This window comes from Moschus berezovskii, chromosome 21, assembly GCF_049115385.1.
Source record: "Moschus berezovskii isolate FMDL1 chromosome 21, NW_MosBer_1.0, whole genome shotgun sequence".
NCBI lineage: Eukaryota > Metazoa > Chordata > Mammalia > Artiodactyla > Moschidae > Moschus > Moschus berezovskii.
The window spans coordinates 13,799,195-13,822,201 of NC_142480.1; positions in this window are offsets into that span (position 1 = coordinate 13,799,195).

Below are 23,007 nucleotides of genomic sequence, written 5' to 3' on the forward strand. Positions count from 1 at the left end.
CAGGCATGGTTCTCTTCCACCCCCAGTAGAGGGCTCAGTTCAAGGACATGAGACTCACATCACGGGGAGGGGAGCTGCCCTACTTTAGAAGCCCCACTTCCTAGAGGAGTAAAATCGCTTGTGACAACTTTATAGGCATATCTTCCAGGTGACTAGAGTCAGCACACTCAGGGAAGCCCAAGGGAGATCAAGTATTTATAGTTCTCACAGCTTCCCAATCAGGAATCATTTTTACCACAAGCAGTACTGCCTGGTAACATAGTCAACACACCTTATTGATCAGGTTACCAAAGAAACAGAAAGTTAACAGGAGTTAAAACACTCATGGAGAAGTTTTTTGTTAACCTAATGAAAATAATTTTGTGAACCCTTTACGCACTGGTTCTAATCTAGTTCTATGCCAAGAACTAGGTATATATTTTGAGCAATCACTTTCTGGGTCTCTAGCCTATCGTCTATAAAATGAGGGCATTTTACTACAACTTCCATTCTTCCATTCTGAATCATACAGTGGTAGAGTGAAAGGAGTCCTATATTAAAATTAGAAAATCTAGGTTCTAATTCCTTTAGCTCTCCTACTTATTAGCTATCTAACCTGGGAATAATATTACCTGCTCACAATGTTAGGATAAGGATAAAAGATTAGAATATACATGATAAGGCTTTGAAAATTACATATTATAAAATATAAATGAAGAAGACTAACATTTACTGTATACCACTTATGTTACAGACATGTAAGCTATTTTCAAAAGAATATCTGTTACCTTTAATCTTTACTATAATAAAGTTAACTATTTTTCCTGGGGTCCTCACCCTGAACGTTGCAGAGCCCAAATTCACACAAGATTGCCTTGTTCTAAAAGCCCATGTCTTTTCACTGTTATCAGTTTTAGTAATATAATCTGTAATTCTGAAACTATAAAGATTACTTTTGTTAACTTGAATTAGACATATTAATAGCAAAAACTGTCTCTTGCTTATATATGCTTTAAAATCTCTCCCTTATTTAAGGATAAATATAAGGTACCTTCCCTGGTGGCTCAGATGGTAAAGAATCTGCCTGAAATGTAGGAGACCCGGGTTCAATCCCTGGGTTGGCAAGATCCCCTGGAGAAGGGAATGGCAACCCACTCCAGTATTTTTTTTTAATTTATTATTTTTATTTGGCCTTGCCAAGTCTTAATTGGAGAATATGGAATCTACTTCCCCAACCAGGGTTCGAACCCAGGCCTTTTGCATTGGGAGCATGTAGTCTTAGCCACTGGACTACCAGGGAAGTCGCGACTCCAGTATTCTTGCCTAAAGAATTCCATGGACAGAGGAGTCTAGTGGGCTACATACAGTCTGTGGGGTTGCAAAGAGTGGGACATGTCTGAGCAACTAACACTTTTACTTTTTTCACTTTCATGATGTACTCCTCTCTCTCAGATGGGAAAGCGTCTGCCTACCATGCAGGAGACCCGGGTTCGATCCCCGGGTCAGGAAGATCCCCTGGAGAAGGAAATGGCAACCCACTCCAGTACTCTTGCTTGGAGAATTCCATGGACCAAGGAGCCTGGTAGGCTACAGTCCATGGGGTTGCAAAGAGTCAGACACGACTGAGCGACTTCACTCACCCACTCACTCACTCACCCTTCAGAAAAGTTTATTGTTATTTCTTAAGACAAGGTACATTTCCAAAGGAAAAAGAGAAGCTTATAGCACTGTTTTACATCAAGAGGACTTCCTCTCAGTTTGAGATCATGTATAGTACTTATTTTGATGTCTTCTAATTTTACTTGACTCTGGCAATTATTTTTCAAAAGCCTAATTCTCTGATAATTTACCTTTATCTATGAAGGTATTCTCTTGGCTGTAATATAAGGACACTTTTAATGGGAAATTTTTTAATTTGTTCAACTTTTGAAGTGTTGGTTGTGCAACATGCAGTTGGGCGTTGTCATGGAGAATTGGGCCCATTCTGTTGACCAGTGCCAGCTGCAGACATAGCAGTTTTCTGTGCATCTCATCGATTCACTGAGCATACTTCTCAGATGTAATGGTTTTGCTGGGATTCAGAAAGTTGAAGTGGTTCAGACCAGCAGCAGACCACCAAACAGTGACCATGACCTTTATTTGGTGCAAGTTTGGCCTTGGGAAGTGCTTTGGCACTTCTTCTTGGTCCAGCCACTGAGGGTCTTCGCCAGTGGTCAAATAAAATCCACATTTCATTGCACATCACAAGCTGATCAAGAATGGTTCGCTATTGTTGCGTAGAAGATGACACTTCAAAATGACAATTTTTTGGACTTGCGGTCAGCTCATAAGGCACCCACTTATAGAACTTTTTCACCTTCTCAATTTGCTTCAAGTGCCGAACGACCATAGAATAGTCAACATTGAGTTCTTCTGCAACTTCTCATGTAGTTGTAAGAGGATCAGCTTCGATGATGGCGCTCAGTTGGTCGCTGTCAACTTCCAACGGCCAGCTCATCTTCAAGGCTATCCTCTCCTTTACAAAACTTCTTAAACCACAACTTCACTGTGTGTTCATTAGCAGTTCCTGGGCCAAATGTATCGATGCTGCAAGTTGTCTCCACTGCTTTATGACCCATCTTGAACTCAAACTCAAATTTGCTTTTTGTCTAACATCATTTCCATAATCTAATATAAACATAAAATATGGCAACTAAAAAAAATTGTCATTAGCCAAAAAAACAAGTGAGAAATGTATATTAAAATGATATATAATATAACCATATTTATTTAAGAATGTATTCCAATATCAAAGGCAAATTTCAGCAATGCAAAAGACACAGTTACTTTTGCACCAACAAAGAGTTGGACACGACTGAGTGACTGAACTGAACTGAACTGAAGAGTTAATTGGAGAAGGAAATGGCCACCCACTCCAGTATTCTTGCCTAGAGAATCCCATGGACAGAGGAGCCTGGTGGGCTGCTGTCCATAGGGTTGCACGGAGTCGGACACGACTGAAGTGACTTAGCAGCAGCAGCAGCAAGAGGTAATTATGCTGACTGTAGACTCTTGGCATGTTGAAGTAAAGGTTTATTTTTCTGAAGATTTCTTTTCTGGTAGAGGAAAAGTTATAACCAGTCTTTCTGCCTTGTATACTTGTAATTTGACCTTACTTAAACTCTTCTTGCTTTCCTTGATCACTAATACAGATGAGTCTGGCTAGTTAATATTTTATTCTAGATTTTCACAGCTATAAATGTAAGTTAAATTAACCTATTATTTCTTTTCTGATACTGTCCGTATCTAGTTTTGACATAAAACAGTTCAGTCATAAAATGAGTTTGACAGCTTTTCCTTTATTCTGGTCTGTTCATTTAAGGTATGAATTATCTATTCCATTAAGACTGTATAGAGTGAAAGTTGCTCAGTCGTGTCTGACTCTTTGCAACTCCATGGACTGCAGCCTGCCAGGTTCCTCTGTCCATGGAATTCTCCAGGCCATACTAGAGTGGTTAGCCATTCCCTTCTCCAGGAGATCTTCCCAACCCAGGGATTGAACCCAGGTCTCTGGCATTGTAGGTGGATTCTTTACCATCTGAGCCACTAGGGAAGCTTATACTGCATAAGCTCACTAATGAAATATCAGTGGCAGGTCTCACTAGGCATCACTCTTTTTTCTGCTTTACATAGCTTCCTGAATGGCCTGATTGATTTTTAATTTTACTAAGTATACTATTTTTTTAATTCCCATTTTCTACCATGGTGCCTTCTAGCGGCGTGTCTTCTCTTGATCCCCCAGCTTACCGCTTTCTTCAGCTATCAATTTGATCATTTATTCTCATATATTGCATTTCTTGTTTTGATATTATTCACTTATTTGACAAATATTTACTATGTATCAGGCAGTGCTCTAGACACCCACTAATCTGTACTGACCTTTGTAAAGGCTCCAATAGATCTTTTTCCCTCAGTGACGGTAGGGACATTTTATTCCTTGATTGAGCCCATTTTATATTAGAACAGATATGTTTATTTGTGGCTTATTTGTGGTCTCTAAATTTATTTTTATTCCATACTAAAAATACCTCTGTTTTTTCCTAATACAGTAAGGTATTAGTGCCCTTTTTGTTTTTTCATTTTGGAGTTTAGAAATAGCATATACATTATGAAATAACAAAACTTTTAGATTCTGATTAATTTTGTAAAATAATTGTTTTCTCATATACAATTAAATATGACTAATTATTAATATATATTACCAACAGTGTATATATACATTATTTGTATATATACATTTTATATTTTACATTTTTATTTACATGATGTAGACAAAATGCTGATGAGTATATTTTCATAATACGTCTTATGAATGCTGATATTTTCTATTCTATTTTGCTTCATTTTCTAAAGTTCTGTCTGCAACTCTCTAAGTTGAATTTATCACTCAATAATGATCTGCAAATCATTATCTAAAATCAATTGTCCTTGCTGTAATCCCTAGTCAGTTATAGATTTTCAAACATCTCTTGGTCTGTCATGTCTCTGTTAATTTTGCCAAATGGGTACATTGCTTATCAGAAATTTAAGTTTGATGCACTCACATTTTTTCATTATGTGAGTCTTGGTTAAGAAATTTCTTTCCACTTCTAGTTCACATAGATATTCTCCTACATTTTCTTCAATTAGATTTATAAATTTACTTTTTGAATTTAGGACTTCAGTCTGAGACCCATCTTTTTATTTGAATAAGGTAAGGATTCAACTTTACTTTTCTCCATGAAAATGAAAGTGTTAGTTGTTCAGTCATATTCAACTCTGTGACCCCATGGACTATAGCCCAACAGGTTCCTCTGTCCATGGACTATCCCAGGCAATTTGGCCAGTAGCATCAATTAAAAAAATTTTTTTTGCCATTCCTTGGTGGTACCTTATTTATCCTACATGGAATTCCCTTATAACATGAATTGATTTCTGTTTCTTGGTCCATTTGATTTTGCACTAGTACTCTACTGTCTGATCACTTTTATATCACTAAAAGTGATCAGACAGTAGAGTACTAGTGAGTCCCTTGGACTGCAAGGAGATCAAAGCAGCCAGTCCTGAAGGAAATCAACTCTGAATATTCATTGGAAAGACTGATGCTGAAGCTGAAGCTCCAATACTTTTGGCCACCTGATGCGAAGAATTGACTCACTGGAAAAGATCCTGATACTGGGAAAGATTGAAGGCAGAAGGAGAAGGGGATAACAGAGGATAAGATGTTTGAATGACATCACTGACTCAATGAACATGAGCTCTGGAAGATGATGAAGGATAGGGAAGCCTGCAGTTTTTGGGGTCACAAAGAGTTGGACAAGACTGAGTGACTGAACAACAAATATCAAAGGTAAGTCAGTCAAGTAAGAAGATAGGTTGTCTTCAGGCAATAGCGACAGCATCTAAGATCCAATGATCAGAATGTCTCTGCAGGGTGATTCTGCCTTAGACTTTTATAGGGAGGAGTAAACAACTTGCAGAAGGGGTGATTTATATTTGGGTTATTTTTTTCCAGCAAGAAGTAGCGTCAATTATGTGAACAGGAAATGTCTTTTTCTGTGGTTAGCTAGTTTCCAGGGACAAACGACTATAATCTTAGCAAATCAGTCGTGAGACAGAGAAGGAGTGTTGGAGGGTCAGTATCTGGCCTCATCTGCAGGTTCAGACAAAACGGGAAAGCTCTGTATTTGGCCTTAATCAGTGCCTCCTCTTGTTGAATACAAACATCATCAGTCTTAGAACAATCTCATTAATTCCTGTGAGTTTTGGTCAAGGCTTAGTGAAATTGTCCATGAAGTCAGCAACTTCTTATCGGCTCCCGCCTTGGAGTGTGGGCTTAATCATCTGTTGAGCTCTCTGATAGTGGTCTAGCGCTGAGAAAGGGTTCTGGAGAAAAGGTGCTTAATTAGAAGAATACTTAGAAAAGAAAGCAGAAAATTGTTTATCAGAGGCTGTAAAAAGGAGTAAAACAAGACCCAAGGCCAGTGAGAACCAGTCAAGTAGATTCCCGGAAATTGACGTGGAGATCCTTCGAGGATGGGGCAGGATTGTGACTCCATGTGGAAGCAATGCAGTGAATTTCTCGGTCAGCATCTCACAGGTTCTTGCTTATGATGTAGAGGTCAGAGAAGCTGGGGGATGGGGCTGCTGCTGCTGCTGTTGCTAAGTCACTTCAGTTCAGTTCAGTTCAGTTCAGTCGCTCAGTCGTGTCCGAGTCTCCGCGACCCCATGAATCACAGCACGCCAGGCCTCCCTGTCCATCACCAACTCCCGGAGTTCACTCAAACTCATGTCCACAGAGTCGGTGATGCCATCCAGCCATCTCATTCTCTGTCGTCCCCTTCTCCTCCCGCCCCCAACCTTTCCCAGCATCAGAGTCTTTTCCAGTGAGTCAACTCGTCACATGAGGTGGCCAAAGTATTGCAGTTTCAGCTTCAGCATCAGTCCCTCCAGTGAACACCCAGGATCAATCTCCCTTAGAATGGACTGGTTGGATCTCCTTGCGGTACAAGGGACTCTCAAGAGTCTTCTCCAACACCACAGTTCAAAAGCATCAATTCTTCGGCGATCAGCTTTCTTCACAGTCCAACTCTCACATCCATACATGACCACGGGAAAAACCATAGCCTTGACTAGACGGACCTTTGTTGGCAAAGTAATGTCTCTGCTTTTTAATATATTATCAAGTTTGGTCATAACTTTCCTTCCAAGGAGTAAGCGTCTTTTAATTTCATGGCTGCAATCAGCATCTGCAGTGATTTTGGAGCCCAAAAAAATAAAGTCTGACACTGTTTCCACTCTTTTTCCATCTATTTCCCACGAAGTGATGGGACCAGATGCCATGATCTTTGTTTTCTGAATGTTGAGCTTCAAGCCAACATTTTCACTCTCCTCTTTCACTTCCATCAAGAGGCTTTTGAGTTCCTCTTCACTTTCTGCCATAAGGGTAGTGTCATCTGCATATCTGAGATTATTGATATTTCTCCCAGCAATCTTGATTCCAGCTTGTGCTTCTTCCAGCCCAGCTTCCTCATGATGTACTCTGCATATAAGTTAAATAAGCAAGGTGACAATATACAGCCTTGACGTACTCCTTTTCCTATTTGGAACCAGTCTGTTGTTCCATGTACAGTTCTGACTGTTGCTTCCTGACCTGCATACAGGTTTCTCAAGAGGCAGGTCAGGTGGTCTGGGATTCCCATCTCTTTCAGAATTTTCCACAGTTGATTGTGATCCACACAGTCAAAGGCTTTGGCATAATCAATGAAGCAGAAATAGATGCTCTTCTGGAACTCTCTTGCTTTCTCCATGATCCAGCGGATGTTGGCAATTTGATCTCTGGTGCCTCTGCCTTTTCTAAAACCTGCTTGAACATCTGGGAGTTCACGGTTCACATATTGCTGAAGCCTGGCTTGGAGAATTTTGAGCATGACTTTACTAGCATGTGAGATGAGTGCAATTGTGCAGTAGTTTGAGCATTCTTTGGCATTGCCTTTCTTTGGGATTGGAATGAAGACTGATCTTTTCCAGTCCTGTGTCCATTGCTGAGTTTTCCAAATTTGCTGGCATATTGAGTGCAGCACTTTCACAGCATCATCTTTCAAGATTTGAAATAGCTCAACTGGAATTCCATCACTTCCACTAGCTTTGTTCGTAGTGATGCTTTCTAAGGCCCACTTGACTTCACATTCCAAGATGTCTGGCTCTAGGTCAGTGATCACACCATCGTGACTATCTTGGTCGTGAAGATCTTTTTTGTACAGTTCTTCTGTGTATTCTTGCCACCTCTTCTTAATATCTTCTTTTTCTGTTAGGTCCATACCATTTGTGTTCTTTATCGAGCCCATCTTTGCATGAAATGTTCCCTTGGAATCTCTGAAGTCACTTCAGTCGTGTCCGACTCTGTGTGACCCCATAGACGGAAGCCCACCAGGCTCCCCCGTCCCTGGGATTCTCCAGGCAAGAACACTGGAGTGGGTTGCCATTTCCTTCTCCAGTGTGTGAAAGTGAAAAGTGAAAGTGAAGTCACTCAGTCGTGTCCGACCCTTAGCGACTCCATGGACTGTAGCCCACCAGGCTCCTCCATCCATGGGATTTTCCAGGCAAGAGTACTGGAGTGGCTTGCCATTGCCTTCTCCAGGGGGATGGGGCAAATGTGGGAAAAAGTGCAGAACTGTAGATAAATGAGAATAGAGAGGAGGGCAGAAATGGAAAGGGATAGGGAAGACATGACTCAGGAAGTTCTGAAACGAATGAAAAATAGAAAAATTCAAACATGATGAAGATCCAAAGGAGGAACATGAAGGGCGTTGGAGACAGCGATCCTAGGCCATTGCGCTCCAAGATCGTGGTGGAAGTTGACCCCATTGTGGTGCCATCTGCTTTTTCCAAAATTCATGAGAAAGCAGTTTGTCTCATGTCATCATCTGCTTCCAGGAGCTCTCAAGGAGCCTCAGTTTAAGGTCTGCTGCTCGGGTGGCTTTTCCCAAGTTCAAAATAAGACTTTTGTTTTTTAAATATTGAGACATGAAAAGATGTATTCCTTATAGTTCTGCTGCAGTACAAGTGGTTAGAAAGACAGTATAAGATTCCTTGGGCTTCCCAGGTGGCTCAGCGGTAAAGAATGTGTTTGCCAATGCAAGAGATGAGGGCTCGATCCCTGGGTCAGGAAGATCCTATGGAGAAGGAAATGGCGACCCACTCCAGTATTCTGGCCTGGAGACTCCCATGGGACAGAGGAGCCTGGAGGGCTACAGTCCATATTGTCACAGAGTCAGACACGACTGAAACGATTTAGCACAGCACAGCACAAAAGACTCAGGTTCGATCCCTGGGTCCGGAAGATCCCCTGGAGTAGGAAATAGCAACCTATTCCAGTATTCTTGCCTGGAAAATTCCATGGACAGAGGCGCCTGCTGGGCTACAGTCCATGGGGCTGCAAAGAGTCAAACATGACTTAGTGACTAAACAACAACAAATAAGGTTCCTTCCACTTGGCTTCAAGATTGGGCTTTTGATGGCTTTCTTTCCCTAGAAGACAAGGTCTTCAACATGAAGATCATGTAAGGGCGGAGGTGGGACATCTCAGGGGAAAGTATTGAATGCGTTTGAACTATCAGTGATAAGTATGAATATATCAGATAAGACCTTGGCAATATTTAAGAAAACCAAATTGGATCAGATTTGAACCTCTATGGTCTAAGAGTGAGGGATCTTCATGGGCCTGCCAGTGATTATTTCTCAAAGGGAGAATCATTGTTGAGGGGAAAGTGAGGATTACATGATCCTCAGGACTAACCGCAAGACTTAGGAGTCGAGTCAGGTTGAGTTCCTCAGCGTTTGACTAACTTGTACTTCTGGCCCATTCTATTTCTTGAGGATTAAGGACGGTAAGGACAGTGTCGCTTTTGTGGAGGTGGAAGTACTTAGCAATGTGGTGATTTCCTCTATCACTAGAGAGGATCAGAGGGATTCTCCAAGTGTGAAAAATTCTGGTGACTAACACTATGTTAAATAAAGTGTCTTTAAACAGAAACGTACAAAAAACAAGGTCATGTATTGGTCAGTTGTGACCATAAGCTCACAGGAAACCATCCCTGTATTTCCCCTAGTCTGTGGCAACTTTATAGAACTTAACTACTACATGTAACGAGAATCGCTGTATTTAGTATATACTTTTAAAAAGATGAGGTGAGGGAGAAATTATCTCATTTTCCATTCTGAAATACTAGAGCATTAATAACAGCTACATTTATCTATTCACAGTCATTTTATTAAATCCTCTTAATTCTGATAGTTTGCCAATTTATTTGGATTCAATAACCTCAGATATGCAGATGACACCACCCTTATGGCAGAAAGTGAAGAGGAACTCAAAAGCCTCTTGATGAAAGTGAAAGAGGAGAGTGAAAAGGTTGGCTTGAAGCTCAACATTCAGAAAACAAAGATCACGGCATCTGGTCCCATCACTTCATGGGAAATAGATGGGGAAACAGTGGAAACAGTGTCAGACTTTATTTTTTTGGGCTTCAAAATCACTGCAGATGCTGATTGCAGCCATGAAGTTAAAAGACGCTTACTCCTTGGAAGGAAAGTTATGACCAACCTAGATAGCATATTAAAAAGCAGAGACATTACTTTGCCAACCAAGGTCCGTTTAGTCAAGGCTATGGTTTTTCCAGTGGTCATGTATGGATGTGAGAGTTGGACTGTGAAGAAGGCTGATCGCTTTTGAACTGTGGTGCTGGAGAAGACTCTTAAGAGTCCCTTGGACTGCAAGGAGATCCAACCAGTCCATTCTAAAGGAGATCAATCCTGGGTGTTCATTGGAAGGACTGATGCTGAAGCTGAAACTCCAATACTTGGGCCACCTCATGCGATGAGTTGACTCACTGGAAAAGACTCTGATGCTGGGAGGGATTGGAGGCGGGAGGAGACGGGGACGACAGAGAATGAGATGGCTGGATGGCATCACCGACTCTGTGGACATGAGTTTGAGTGAACTCCGGGAGTTGGTGATGGACAGGGAGGCCTGGTGTGCTGTGATTCATGGGGTCGCGGAGAGTCAGACACGACTGAGCGACTGAACTGAACTGAATACACAATGTCATATTTTGGCCTTTTCATTTCCAACAGCTACTTCTTGTGTGTGTGTGTGTTTCCATCAATACTTCCTAGAAATAGGAAGAAATAGTGAAAATGAGTCTCCTTGTAATCCGTCTGAACTGAAAAAGAATAATTGTGGAGCACAGGTCACAAACTCTTAATGCCTATGGGCCAGGCATGTTACTTAATCTGGTCAAGTGTTCTGGCAGCGCCCCCTTGTGGAAGCTGCACTACAGCACGGTGATTTTCCAAGTTTGCAACTACTGTAATTCAAAATTTTTGAATAAAATGTGTGAGACAGATACAGTAGTAGGGCTACTAGTTCATGGTCTCTGCTCTAGGATTTTGAGCATTACTTTGACTTTTTTAAAACATAGTTTTTCATTATCTTACCAGGTTAATGTAAATAGTTCTTGGTTCCACAGCAGTTGCCGATGTGTTGTTTGTAACATTTATTCAGGTGTTAGTTGGAAATCTGAGTGTGCTTAAAGTGGAAATAAAAAATTATTGAGATAATACATCTACACATTGGAAATAATAGCGTCTAGTAAATGCCATCATGCAACATGCCTCCTTGGTTCACCATTCAATATTTTAGAGTAATTATTATTAATCACTTTAGAAAGAAAAAATAGCCCTGGTAAAGTTTTTTATTAATTTGGTTTAAGTCTTAGTTTCAGTTAAATTTTCTAATGTCTTTAGCAAAAGAAAAACAAATCAGATATGTTGAGAGATAAATCAACTCATGAAAGAGTTAAGGAACTTCAAAAGGGATATAAATCACATAACCTAGGAAATGTTTTTCTTTTCAAGTCTGTTGAATCTTTGGTACTTAACTTTCTTTGCAGCTACACTAAACACACACACACACACAAACTCTCAAAAACTGTTCTGCTGACTCATCTACAACGTAGCCATCTGTCTCCTAGGCAGCAAGGCATTTACTGATCTCCTAAGAATAGTCAGAAACTTAATGAGCTTACAGGAGCCAGGAATCAATAAGGAAGCAAGAAAAGAGAAACCTGTAGCCAACTGAAGCCTGCAGGTCCTCTTCAAAGCTAATTTCTACTGTGTATCACCAACACACTGTTGTCCTGTGGGAATGTAAGCAATGTGGTTACATTTCCCAGTCCCTCGAGGGAATCACAAATCAAGATTTTTATGTAAAATTTCCCGACTTTTAAACTATGCAGCCAAAGGTAATAGGTCAATCACCTGGATTTGATCCTCAGATTAGCAGTTTGCAACCTCAAATCAGAAGACAAAAAGTTCCTCCTGCTAAGGGACCTAAGGTGCTTCCCTGATAACTCAGTTGGTAAAGAATCTGTAGGCAATGCAGGAGACCCCAGTTCAATTCCTGGGTCAGAAAGATCCGCTAGAGAAGGTAAAGGCTACCCACTCCAGTATTCTGGCCTGGAGCATTCCATGGACTGATTAGTCCATGGGGTTGCAAAGAGTCGGACTGGACAGAGCAACTTTCAGTTTCACGAGATCTAAAAGGCTAAGTATGCAGAAATCAGAAGCACGTTGATTACTAGAAAGTTAACTGATACTAGCAGTCCAACATGATGAAATCTCTATTCATCTTTTAAAATGTCTTTTGAAAATGCAGCTCCCAGCCAAGCATTCACACATGCAGTTTATCAAACGAGCCAAATTCATTTAGTGCTTGTTATATTATTTACTGTTTTAAAACTCAAGAAGTGAAGGCTGTTATGAATTTTCAGATGATATACCACACTTAGGGCAGAAAGCGAAGAAGGACTAAAGAGCCTCTTCATGAAAGTAAAAGAGGACAGTGAAAAAGCTGGCTTAAAACTCAACATTCAGAAAACTAAGATCATGGCATCCGGTCCCATCACTTCATGGCAAATAGAAAAACAATGGAAACAGTGACAGAGTTTATTTTCTTGGGCTCAAACATCACAGAAGAGGGTGACTGCAGCCATGAAATTAAAAGACGCTTGCTCCTTGGAAGAAAAGTTATGACCAACCTAGACTGCATATTAAAAAACAGAGACATTACTTTCCCAACATAGGTCCATCCAGTCAAAGCTATAGTTTTTCCAGTAGTCATGTATGGATGTGAGCATTCAACCATAAAGAAGGCTGAGCGCCAAAGAATTGATGCTTTTGAACTGTGGTGTTGGAGAAGACTCTTGAGAGTCCCTTGGACAGCAACAAGATACAACCAGTCCATCCTGAATGAAATCAGTCCTGAATATTCATTGGAAGGACTGATGCTGAAGCTGAAACTGCAGTACTTTGGCCACCTGATGCAAAGAACTGACTCACTGGAAAAGACCCTGATGCTGGGAAAGATTGAAGGCGGGAGGAGAAGGGGACGACAGAGGATGAGATGGTTGCATGGCATCACCGACTCGAAGGACATGAATTTGAGTAGGCTCCGGGAATTGGTGATGGACAGGGAAGCCTGGCATGCTGCAGTCCATGAGGTCACAAAGACACGACTGAGCGACTGAACTGACCTGAACTGACTCCCTAATTCCAGTAGAGGGCATTGAACCTCCCAGGTCAGGATAGCGAGAAATGATTCCTCTCCTTGTGGCTCAGAAGAGAAATGCAACAGAAAACAGTAGAGGGAAACACGTGCCAAAGTACAAGTCGGACATGACTGGGTGAGTAAGCGCGGGCGCGCGTGCACACACACACTCACACACACACTCAAGGATTGAAGTCTTTTTGAAGTGACTAGAAAATTGGAATTTCAGTAGGTATCCATCTTGACTAACTGCATACAAGAGTTCTGACGATGGATGCCTGCAATCATGCCGGGGCGGGGGGGGTCCTCAATGTATTCTGAGTGCACATCCAGTTCTTCCTTGAGCTATCATTGCTAACATTTCAGAGTTAATAGGCCAAATATCTGTGCAGCTTTAGCTATTTTGGTATGGAAGACATAGTGCGCATGTAATCACTCTTTTTTAGGTGACTGGATGCGAGAGGAACATGTGACTGTCACGATTGAACTAAGAGAAACTGGGGGAAGGTGGAAGAATGAAAGAAGGTATAAAGAATGACCTGGACCCTCCGATTTGACCTAGAGCAGCCCTGATCACATCATACAAATCATCTCATGAATCTTGTAGCCACATGTTTCGTTAGCCGTCAATCGCTATTAAAAAGACAAGATCAAGTAAAGGATATCCAAGTATTGGTTCGTGCTTATAATCCTATGATTTTTTTCCTCCAATTTTCTAGAATATGCGCGAGGTTTTTAGCTTTTAATATAGCATGAGTAAAATCTACATATTAAACACTTGGTAGATAGCAAAACTGTCATATTGGATCCTTCCTCTGTTAACACATAAATCTGTTGCTAAACTATATGGTTGGAAAATACAAACTTTTAACTTTTAAAATAAAGATTTGACATTTGTACATCATGTTTACAAGTAGCAACAAACTATAGCTTTTTAAAAAATTAACAGAATATACTTAGCACTATGTATTATAATATGTTATTAATAATATGACCACTATAGAATTATTGTATTCATTGTATTTGGGGGTGAGTGGGACTGCTTTGCAAATGTGATTAAGGGTTTTAGGATGGAGATTATCCTGCATTATGTGACTGAGCCCTAAATGCCATCCCAAGTGTCCTTACAAGAGAAAGGCAGAGGGAGATGTGATAGAGACACAGAAGAGAAGGCTCAGAAGAGAGGGAAGACACATGACCATGAACGTGACCGTGAGGGCGACAGAAGCGAGGTGGCCATGAGCCAGGAACACCTGCGGCCACTAGAAGCTAGAAAACTGAGGGACAAGTCCTCTCCCTTAGAGCCTCTGGAGGGAGCACCGTCTTGTTGACATGTTGGTTCCACACTTCTGGCCTCCAGGGTACGAGGTGGCTTTCAGTTGTTCTAAGCCACACAATTTATGTTAATTTGTTAGGGAGCTCTAGGGAACTAATATAGTACCTTAGTTAGGCTACTCTCTGGTGTGTTTCTAGAACTTCAACTGTTTTTAAATGTCTTCCATTGATGCTTATATATATTTGTTCTATAGTAGAAACTCAAACAAGCACTCAAGAGAGAACCGTCATATTTTGGAATCACAGAGGTTTTCGTCTGTAATGAGAAATTACAACGCTTCCTGATCTTGGGAAAAGAGGTTTCCATTTTTGTTTTGTTTTGGCTGCACTAAGCTTTCATTGCTGTGTGCGGGTTTTCTCTTGTTGCGGCAAGCGGGGGCTACTCTATTATTGTGGAGTATGGACTCTAGACCATGCAGGAATTGAACCCACAGCCCCTGCGTTGGCAGGCAGATTCTTAACCACTGGACTGCCAGGGAAGTCTGACAAATGAGGTTTTAACTGTGGATTTTTTTCTTCAGATCACATTGTTTAACTATGTAGAACTTTGTAGCTATTAAGAACTTTATATAACCGATAAAAGGAGATACCATATGTCATCCTGTCATTGAAGGCTAATTTACATACTGAAAAATGACAAAACAGTGGTGGGTAACACATTTTAAAAAACTTTTAATAGCATTAAAAATTATAATACAGTAAGAAATTGTAAGCCCCAAAATGAAACAAAAAACAGTTATCCAGAAGAGAAGGACAGAACCAAAGCCTAGGACAGTAGCAAGGACTCTAACAGGACAGGACCACCCTGGAAGCTCAGCTGATAAAGAGTCTGCCTGCAATGCAGGAGACCCTGGTTCAATTCCCGGGTTGGGAAGCTCCCCTGGAGGAGGGCATGGCAATCCACTCCAGTATTCTTGCCTGGAGAATCCCCAAGGACAGAGGAGCCTGATGGGCTACAGTCCATGGGGGGGGGTCACAAAGAGTCGGACTCAACTGAACGACTAAACACAAAGCACGAATAGGACAGGACCACCAAGAAAGAAGTGGAACAGCCCTCATGGAAGTATGGCCAGTTTTCAAATCACCTGGGTTGACAAAGTTTAAACTTGCTTTAAAGTGACTCAGAATTAGCAGTAACCCCAAAACCTGGCAGAGGCAAATGCAACTCTTCTCTGAAGTGAGTTCAGTTCAGTCGCTCAGTCATGTCCAACTCTTTGCGACCCCATGGACTGTAGCATGCCAAGCTTCCGTGTCCATCACCAATACTCCCGAGCTTGCTCAAACTTATGTCCATGAGTCGGTGATGCCATCCAACCATCTCATCCTCTGCTGTCCCCTTCTTCTGCTGCCTTCAATCCTTCCCAGCATCAGGGTCTTTTCCAAGGAGTCAGTTCTTCACATCAGGTGGCCAAAGTACTGGAGCTTCAGCTTTAGCACCAGTCCTTCCAATGAATATTCAGGACTGATTTCCTTTAGGATGGACTGGTTTGATCTCCTTGTAGTCCAAGGGACTCTCAAGTGTTCTCCAACACCACAGTTCAAAAACATCAATTCTTTGGCACTCAGCTTCCTTTCTGGTCCAACTCTCACATCCATACGTAACTACTGAAAAAACCGTAGCTTTGTCTAGATGGACCTTTGTTGGGAAAGGAATGTCTCTGCTTTTTAATATGCTGTCTAGGTTGGTCATAGCTTTCCTTCCAAGGAGCATAGCTTTTCTTCCAAGGTGCTTGACTTTCTCTGAAGTAAAGCACCTCAATTCTTGGCCTCAGGCCATTTCTACAAATAGTTTTTCAAGGACAATGCCCAAACCACAACTGAAGAATAACAGGATCCCTCCCTCAAAAAAAAAAAAAAAAGGGGGGACTCTATCAGCAAAAGTCAGCAGAAATAACAAACCAAAACAGACCCACAAAGTCTTAAGGCATTGGATTTATCAGAAACATGCTATAAAACAGCTGTACAAACTAAATTTAAATGAATGAGGGACAAGAGTGACAATATTGCTAGGAAAAAAAGGGTTAGATAACTGGATTATAGGTTGTTACAACAAAGAAATCCAGTAACAAACAATGTCAGACTAGAAAGAGAAAATGATGGAAAATACAGAAGATGTGGTAGACTTAGATGAAGATGAAGTAATACAAAAATCTAAAATACAATCAGATGGAGTACCCCAAGGGGAGGATAAGAGGGCAGAGGGCAATATTTGAAGAAATGATGGATAATGTCAAGTACATGATGAAAACCAGCAGTTCTGACTCCAGAAGCTCAACACATCCCAAGCAATACAAGTAAAAATTGAAATAAATAGTGAAACTAAAGAAAACCAAAACATAAATAATTAAAAAGCAGCCAGGGAAAATCAAATGTATCATCCTCAAAAAGGCAAAGATTAGTAGCAATTAGAAATCATCTGATTTCTTCAGAACAAAAGGAAGAAGACAAGTGAAAATATCTTTAATATATTTAAAAGAAAATAACCACCAACCTAGAATTCTATAGCAGCCAAAAATATCAGAGATGAGGAAAAAAATAATTTTCAGACAAAAACTAAGAGAGTTTCGCCAAGTGCACAGTCTCACTACAGGAAACTATAAAATGGTATCTTTCAGGCAAAAAAAAAAAAAAAATGATCCCAGATGGAAGGTCTGCGTTGGCAGAAAAATTAAAGGGTATAAAGTTAACAGATTTTTGTTCAGTCGCTCAGTCATGTCTGACTCTTTGCGACCCCATGGACTGCAGCACGCCAGGCTTCCCTGTCCTTCATCATCTCCTGGAGTTTGCTCAAACTCATGTCCGTTGAGCAGTGATGCCATCCAACCATCTCATCCTCTGTCATCCCCTTCTCCTCCTGCCTTCAATCTTTCCCAGCATCAGGGTCTTTCTAATAAGTTGACTCTTTGAATCATGTGGCCAAAGTACTGGAATTCATTTCAGCATCAGTCCTTCCAATGAATATTCAGGAACTGATTTCGTTTCGGACCGACTGGTTTGATCTCCTTGCAGTCCAAAGGGACTCTCAAAGTCTTCTCCAACACCACAGTTAGAAAGCATCCACTCTTCAGTGCTCAGCTTCTTTATGGTCCAACTCTCATATCCATACATGGCTACTGGAAAAACCATTGTTGTTCAGTAGCGTCCAACTATTTGTGACTCCATGGACTACAGCATGCCAGGCTTCCCTGTCCTTCACCATCTCCCAGAGCTTGCTCAAAGTCATGTCCAGTGAGTTGGAAAAACCATAGCATTGACTGTATGGACCTTTGTTGGCAAAATTATGTCTCTGCTTTTTAATACACTGTCTAGACTTGTCATAGCTTTTCTTCCAAGGAGCAAGCATCTTTTAATTTCACGACTGCAGTCACCATCCACAGTGATTTTGGAGCTTAAGAAAATCTGTCACTGCTTCCACTTTTTCCCCATCTATTTGCTGTGAAGTGATGGGACCAGATGCAATGATCTTACTTTTTTGAATGTTGACTTTTAAGCCAGGTTTTATGGTTACAGTGTGGGGTTGCTGATAAGGGTCGGGTGCATGCAGGGTCTCCTTTAATCTGGCTTCAGGTGGTCTCTGCAGTGAAGAATCCAGCATCTTCCTTTTGTTGGGTGTATTAGTTACAGACAACAGAATGGTCTCTGTTCCTTTCCAAGGCAAACCATTCAATATCACCATAATCCAAATCTATGCCCCGACCAGTAATGCTGAAGAAGCTGAAATTGAATGGTTCTATGAAGACCTACAAGACCTTCTAGAATTAACACCCCAAAAAGATGTCTTTTTCATTATAGGGGACTGGAATGCAAAAGTAGGAGGTCAAGAAACAGGCTTGGAGTAACAGGCAAATTTGGCCTTGGAGTACAGAATGAAGCAGGGCAAAGGCTAATAGAGTTCTGCAAAGAGAATGCACTGGTCTTCAAACACCCTCTTAGCAAACACCCTCTTCCAACAACAAAGAGAAGACTGTACACATGGACATCATCAGATGGTCAATACCTAAATCAGATTGATTATATTCTTTACAGCCAAAGATAGAGAAGCTCTATACAGTCAGCAAAAACAAGACTGGGAGCTGACTGTGGCTCAGATCATGAATTCCTTATTGCCAAATTCAGACTTAAATTGAAGAAAGTAGGGAAAAGCACTAGATCATTCGGGTATGACCTAAATCAAATCCCTAACGATATACAGTAGAAGTGAGAAATCAATTTAAGGGACTAGATCTGCCTGATGAACTATGGACGGAGGCTTGTGACATTGTACAGGAGGCGGTGATCAAGACCAACCCCAAGAAAAAGAAATGCAAAGAAGCAAAATGGCTGCCTGAGGAGGCCTTACAAATAGCTGTGCAAAGAAGAGAACCCAAAAGCAAAGGAGAAAAGGAAAGATATACCCATTTGAATGCAGAGTTCCAAAGAATAGCAAGGAGAGATAAGAAAGCCTTCCTCAGCGATCAGTGCAAAGAAATAGAGGAAAACAATAGAATAGAAAAGACTAGCGATCTCTTCAAGAAAATTGGAGATACCAAGGGAACATTTCATGCAAAGATGGGCTCAATAAAGGTCAGAAATGGTATGGACCTAACAGAAGCAGAAGATATTAAGAAGAGGTGGCAAGAATACTTCAGAACTGTACCAAAAAGATGTTCACAACCCAGATAATCACAGTGGTGTGATCACCCACCTAGAGCCAGACATCTTAGAGTGAGAAGTCAAGTGGGCCTTAGAAAGCATCACTATGAACAAAGCTAGTGGAGGTGATGGAATTCCAGTTGAGCTATTTCAAATCCTAAAAGATGATGCTGTGAAAGTGCTACACTCAATATGCCAGCAAATTTGGAAAACTCAGCAGTGGCCACAGGACTGGAAAAGGTCAGTTTTCATTCCAATCCCAAAGAAAGGCAATGCCAAAGAATGCTCAAACTACTGCACAATTGCACTCATCTCACATGCTAGTAAAGTCATGCTCAAAATTCTCCAAGCCAGGCTTCAACAATATATGAACCGTGAAATTCCAGATGTCCAAGCTGGTTTTAGAAAAAGCAGAGGAACCAGAGATCAAATTGCCAACATCCGCTGGATCATCAAAAAAGCAAGAGAGTTCCAAAAAAACATCTATTTCTGCTTCATTGGCTACGCCAAAGCCTTTGACTGTGTGAATCACAATAAACTATGGAAAATTCTGAAAGAGATGGGCATACCAGACCACCTGACCTGCCTCTTGAGTAACCTGTATGCAGGTCAGGAAGCAACAGTTAGCACTGGACATGGAACAACAGACTGGTTCCAAATAGGAAAAGGAGTACTTCAAGGCTGTATATTGCCACTCTGCTTTTTATCTTATATGCAGAGTACATCATGAGAAACGCTGGGCTGGAAGAAGCACAAGCTAGAATCAAGATTACTGGGAGAAATATCAGTATCCTCAGATATGCAGATGACACCACCCTTATGGCAGAAAGTGAAGAACTAAAGAGCCTCTTGATGAAAGTGAAGGAGGAGAGTGAAAAAGTTGGCTTAAAACTCAACATTCAGAAAACTAAGATCATGGCATCTGGTCCCATCATTTCATGGCAAATAGATGGAGAAACAGTGGAAACAGTGGCGGACTTTATTATTTTGGGCTCCAAAATCACTGCAGACGGTGACTGCAGCCATGAAATTAAAAGCTGCTTACCTCTTGGAAGAAAAGTTATGACCAACCTAGACAGCATATTAAATGCAGAGACGTTACTTTGTCAACAAAGGTCCGTCTAGTCAAGGCTATGGTTTTTCCAGTAATCATGTATGGATGTGAGAGTCGGACTTTAAGAAAGCTGATCGCTGAAGAATTGATGCTTTTGAACTGTGGTGTTGGAGAAGACTCTTGAGAGTCCCTTGGACTGCAAGATCCAACCAGTCCCTCCTAAAGGAAATCAGTCCTGAATGTTCACTGGAAAGATTGATGTTGAAGCTGAAACTCCAATATTTTGGCCACCTGATGCAGAGAGCTGACTCATTTGAAAACACCCCGATGATGGGAAAGATTGAGGGAAGGAGAAGGGGACGACAGAGGATGAGATGGTTGGATGGCATCACCGACTCAATGGACATGAATTTGGATAAACTCCGGGAGTTGGTGATGTACAGGAAGGCCTGGCGTGCTGCGATTCATGGGGTCGCAAGGAGTTGGACAGGTTTGAGCGATTGAATCGAACTGAACTTAGTTACAGGAGGAGCTTAAAGAAATTTTGTGTATGTCTTAAGGTGACTCTGCCCCAGGGCTGCACTAATGCTTTCTTGGCTTTTTTATTTTCCTGTCTTGTATCCCCGCCCTTCCCTATGAGTAACTGTTTCAATGTGCCCTTTATGACTCAGGGAAGGTGATGGAGGTTGGAATCTATTCCCTGAAAACAAGGCACAGGGGACACAGAAAGTCTTCTGTGCCCAGAAGTCCCATAGGGTCCTGCTTGGTTTCAGAACTAAGCCCTGTAAATTTGATTAATGGGACTGAGGAACTAAATTATAAATCTTAATTTTAATTAATTTGAACTGTGCATTTTAATTAATTTTTACTGTGGTGTTGGAGAAGACTCTTGAGTGTCCCGTGGACTGCAAGGAGTTCCAACCAGTCAATCCTAAAGGAAATCAGTCCTGAATATTCATTGGAAGGACTGATGCTGAAGTTGAAACTCCAATACTTTGGCCACCTGATGTGAATAACTGATTCACTAGATAAGACTCTGATGCTGGGAAAGATTGAGGGCAGGAGGAGAAGAGGACAACAGAGGATGAGATGGTTGGATGGCATCACTGACTCAGTGGACATGAGTTTGAGCACGCTCTGGGAGTTGTTGATGGACAGGGAGGCCTGGCATGCTGCAGTCCATGGGGGTCAGAGAGTCTGACATGACTGAACTGAATTTTAATTAATTAAAAAAAAAAAAGGTACTTGATTTATTTTTGGAAAAAAAGAAAGTTTGCCATAACTTTAGTTTGTGAATCTACTTTTTCAGCTGTAAATTTAGTGAAACCTAAACCCACAGGGAGGAGGAATGGTGTGCTGAAGTCCATAGGGCAGCAAAGAGTCTTACACAGCTGAGCGACTGAACTGAACTGAAACCCACATCATCTATTTCCAGTGAAAATTTAGCATCCAAATAGAAATTGACACTCAAGGTAAAGTACGTATCACATTTTGAACTTAGCATGAAAACAATAATTCAAAATAGCTTATTAATTTTATACTGAATATTTTGCATTCAACTGTCAACTGAAAAAGACACCGTGTAAAAGTTGTGAGTTAAGTTCTATTCAGAGACCTTACTGATGAGCCCTTGCGACAGGCTCCTAGTGCTAAGATACTGCTCCAAAGTTGTAAGGGAGGAGCCAGGAATATATACAAACTTTTTGCTAGGAAAAACATTCCTAGGGAAGCATAAAAAGATTACTGTAAATCACAAATAACAGACATCTTGAGTTAATGATTTTAGTGCTTTTCTACTTTGGGGATGATGTTAGAATCTGGGGGTCATAGAAATTTTTCCATAGATATGTATATCTTATTTTTCTTGGGGCCAGTGAATCCAAAGCACAGACTACTTTCCGTTTTTCGCCATCCTGAATTCCCCTCAGGGAGCACTGTCTTGGGGACACTGCAGTGGCTAATGCTTGGAATCTTGCAGAACTGGCATGGCAGGCATTTTTTTTTAAACATTAAAAACACAAGTTTCAGCAGTTGCTTCATACTTTTAAAGAAGTGGCTACCGTAAAGCTACACATGAAACTCACATTTTCCCTCCAGTGGCCAGCAATGACCTAGACGGCCCGGCAAATAGTAAAAAGCCCTGTAAAATGGTGGCTATTGTTTGTATGATAGGAATGAGAACGTCATTTTTCCGTGAAGGTTAACAGTGCTTAACACTGAACGTTGAAAATTACTCAATATGATTATACAGTACCCCATTTGTTTCTGTAAAACCCGTAAGTTCTTTTTGCAACATGAACAGCTAGAAAACAATTCTGACAAAGGATTGGAGAGACGCTTTAACCGGAGAGGTAGCAGCTATTGTAAGCGGAGGGTCTAGATCTGTCATTTCAAGCTTGGTCCCACGACCAGAAGTAGAAAACTGCCCCAGGGCCCCAGACTCGCACCGCAGTGCCTGCCCCAGAGCAACTCCCAGGACCGGCGGCTGACCTCCCGGCCTAAAAACGTTTCTATTTCTTCCCAAAGGAAAAGGGCCCGAGGCCAGGGGGTTCCGGCGCCACCGACCTCTGCGCTCCGGGTGCCCAGTCCAGCCCCAAAGGCGGCTCGGACAGGATACTCGCGGAGGCGGGCGGGCGCGGGAGGACCCCAGGCCTAAGCCGCCTGATGCCCTGATGCCCGCGTCTGGACCGCGAGCCACCGGTGAAGGCAGCGGCAGGATCCAGAACCCAAGACGCCGAGCGCCCCGCGGGCAAAGAGCGTCGCAGCGCTCAGCAGCCGGAGGCGGGCTCCACGCCCTTCCGAATCCGGAGCAGGGCTGATGACGAACACAGGGCGCGACGGACGCACACCCGCCCCGCGCTCGCACGACAGTGCGTGCGGG